Below are 4,003 nucleotides of genomic sequence, written 5' to 3'. Positions count from 1 at the left end.
AAAGGGAATTTGAGTTGAGGGTATGTTTATCCGGGGATAAATCGAATATATTCGTGTAGCTGACAGTTACTTCCAAGTATGATTAAGTTATTGTTAACTGTCCCACTGTCCAGTTAACAATATTTACCAGTCTATGGCTTCTAGGAATACCATTCCGATTGCTGATACAGGTCCAGCAGCCACCACTACGGTATTTGGATAGAAGACCAAGGTGTATTTACCACGGCGCTAATGAAATTCAGGCTTCGAGGCTTTCATTTGCGTAAGCCCCTTCTTAAGCCCTGTACCTAATTTTGTGCCTATAATTGTATATTGTTAAAAGTGGGACTCAAAATTATATAGTCTTTCAGCCCCACAAAACATACAACCAATCCCAACAGAGGGAGAGAAACTAAGTTTTAACTTTATAAAGCTGGGGCTAGTAGTCTTTAAATTTTTTTCCCCAAATCTTATAGCTCATATATAGCAGAAACTTGATAGGGGTTTCGGTAACAAGTTGTGGACCTTAAAGAATTTCTGTAAACTACCAGTGACAGCAAATTTTAATCCATCATGTAGGTGAAAGACATATCTTTCTATTCTCTTCATAGAAAATGGTATCATAAATTTATCGTCACAAAAAGAGACTACCAAAGGGTAAGTAGGTGAAAAAGTAGGCAAAAATGATTATAGGTGTACACCAGGCAGTTGATTAATAAAATAGGGTGTAATTTTAATGCATTTCTTGTAGTTTCTGATATCTACAAGCTTTTATAAATTCGTAATTTTTGTGATTTATTTTCTCATTTTAATTAAAGTTGTACCTTGGTGCCTAATCAAGCTTTCATAATTTTGTGTTCTTTTTCTTAAAGTTGGCCTCAAAATTATTAGCAAACTGAAATGTAAAGTTGAAGAATTTTACATGTCTTATGGCATACGTTTTCAACACATATTTTTACAAGGAGACATTTTAAAATAAGATCCTGAAGTATGCAGTTCTCTAATGAACAATCTTATTCTTTTTTCCACTTTATTCAGCTCTTGAATGACGGATTAGAAAAAGCTAGAAGTAACTTTCACAAGACAGGTGTCATTTCTTTGTAAGCCATAAAGCATCTTATGACAAAGATATCGCGACGCTTCAAAACACTTTCTTTTCAAAGTTAAATTTTGTAACACAAATAATGCGTTGACATGATCACAATAGTAGAAAACGGTAAAAAAAAAAAAAATGTTGATTTATCGGTTTTAGAAATTATCTACCCGACCCCCCTTAATGAAGAATGAGGACGTGAACAGGTGCGCACCCCACCTGGCCCGTCTCCCCTCCACTTCCGGCTTTCTCTGAGTGACTTTTCCAGGTGAAGTCAGTGTTCCCAGCCTTTTATAAATGGGGGAGTGTTTCTTACCCTCATGCTTAATTACTGCTTTTACTAGTCAGGAATCTTAAGTTCAAATGTTCTTACCTCAGAATGTCGAAGGCGCTGTAGTTGCTGCTGTGGTCCCAGTCATATTAATAAGGGAATCCGATGTCAATCTGAAATTTTTTCAAGAAACTCGTTCCGATTCATTATTTTTTACTCTTTGCCTTTGGAGGTTTTCTCCAAGTAAAACAACTTAATTATCAGCCTTAATAACTGTGTAGAGTAAAACGGAAAAGATCTTGCAATTTTCTCTCCTGTTCTAGCTACCAAAAAAAAAAAAAAGTTACCTGTATTTTTTCATGAGAAGACGTGCTTAGATATTCTTTATTGTCTATTACTCTATCAAAATACAATTGGAATCCTCATATCAGATACAGTAATGAGGAAAATCATTACAACTTCATGTAACTTAATTTTTTTATTTTAACCCAAATGTATAAGCCTACACTTATTCACCAATATGAGCCAAGACCCGTTTTTTGAGATTAGATTCATCATCAATTTTTTTTTTTTGCGCAAACCATACCCCTAGAGTATCCTCTGTTTTCTTCTATACATTTTTTCAAAAAGTAGAAAGAGAAAACAATTTTAGCACAAAATCTTAAACTTTTAAGACTTTTTTCAAAAAATGAGTAACTTTCTTGTCTCCACTCAGCCGTCAGCAATTTCTCATCAACTTGTCTTTGCTGAAAGAAATTCAACTTACTGTTCATAGAAACAGTGATTTCGATTCACACATTTCAGTAAACGATCTAATTACAACAATAAGGAAAAGGGGCGTCAAACGGTGTAATACAGTTGGCAGTTCATTGCCTCTTCTCCAAGAACTTTAACGACCTAGCAGTAGATTTGGGGACAGAAACTTAATGCTTCAAAATCGCTTCTCAGACTCAGCGTAGAGGAGCCAGATGTTCCAGTCTTAGAGTGTCCTAGTTCACAAACAGTTAACAGCGATTCGATTTTGTGCGGCTCTCACTTGTTCCCAACCGGATATTATACTGGTAATGACAATATCGAACTCTGTGGAATGTATCAGTAATTAGCCCGCTACGCTTTTTAAGCACTGCCCATAAATACTTACACTATCAATGCGTGATCATTGTTTACAAATTCAAGCTTTCTGAAAGTTTTAAATATGGTGAAAGGAACATTAAAGATACGGTTACATCTCATAACGTAGGTCTTTATTTTCTATTTGTGTTTCTGAACCCTCTCTATTTCGGTCGCTGGTGATTGATTTTCGTGAAGAATCTACTCAGGCTTTTCCCCAGCACGGTCTTTGGTTTCTGTATCAGCAGAACGTGTTCATTCATTCATTTTGCAACTTCATTAATTTGTTAACTCGTGACCCACGCGCGTGCCACACATCTTCTGTGTGGGGTGCTGCTCTTGGGATTTGGCTAAGATCACTCAAGCATCACAGGGCTTCTCCAGTCACCTCTCTGTCCCTATCTCGGTCCCCGTGTCCTTCAGCACCTTCATTTTCACAGGAACTCACTTGGAAGGGGCACCTGGAGTTATCTCGGGGTCACGCAGAAGAGGGTGCCTGTGGGGGTGACACAGGGAAAGACGGGGACCAGAGGAGTGGAGTGGGGCCATCTGAGCCCAGAACAGTCCAGACGAGAGGCAAGACGTGCCGAGGCTGCCGCCGGATGGCTTAGCGAGCGTCGGACACAGAGAGCGGCCCAAGGGGGCAGGGGACTCGTGAGCAGAGACAGGGGCGTGAGGTGAGGTGACAGATAGGTGGCGGAGACCCACGAAGGGCTTTCCAGACCGAGATTCCACGGAGGAAACAGCAAAGGAACGAACGCCTGGCACGACGACGTTTCGTCACAGTTCAACGTGAGCACAAAATTGCGGAAGACTAAAAACCCAAAACACAAAACACAAAGCCATCTCCTTTTAAAAATACTTTTACTATCTATAAAATCTTGCGAGATTTTCAGTGAATAAAATTTTTATCACCGAGCTCGTAGATGTTGCTAGAACTCGGTCCTGTCTCCATCTCATCTCTTTTACTTAATGGCATTTGGGAAGATCGGTGACTTTTCCTAAGACGCGATTTAAGTTTGAAATATCTTTCTTTAATTTCCATATTCCAAAAATTTACAATAGTATTTATGTGGTCATGTCACTACGAATACGACACGCCGGTCACATAAATAGTCGTGGAACTTTTTATGACGTCTCCCGCTGCTTTGAGGCTTGTGTCAGCCTGAAACGTTGCCTTCCGCTGTGCATCAAATGACAGTCCACAATAAATCAACACATGTGTCTGCACGGCTATATATTCTTTCTGGGGCTTTAAATATTTTTATAATCACGGGTGCGCTATAGGACTCTGGGGACCCCTTAAAGACAGCATTTGAAACAGCTGAATGGAGACAGAAAACCCGTGAGCTCTGCGGGTAGCTTGCAGAGAAACGTCTCTGAACCCTTGATGTGTGTCAGGGTTTGATTTTTCTGGAAACTAGGTTTAATTTTATAGGGATCGATTTCTACAGCAAGAGCTAGTCCCGTGTTTCCTGGGATCGTGGGACGCAGGAAGAAGATGCACAACTCCCGTGAGACCGCCAGCCAGCCCGCCACCCCGAGGAGAG

Source organism: Pteropus vampyrus, unplaced genomic scaffold (genome assembly GCF_000151845.1).
Source record: "Pteropus vampyrus isolate Shadow unplaced genomic scaffold, Pvam_2.0 Scaffold132, whole genome shotgun sequence".
NCBI classification, from domain to species: domain Eukaryota; kingdom Metazoa; phylum Chordata; class Mammalia; order Chiroptera; family Pteropodidae; genus Pteropus; species Pteropus vampyrus.
This window is presented reverse-complemented; position numbering follows the sequence as displayed.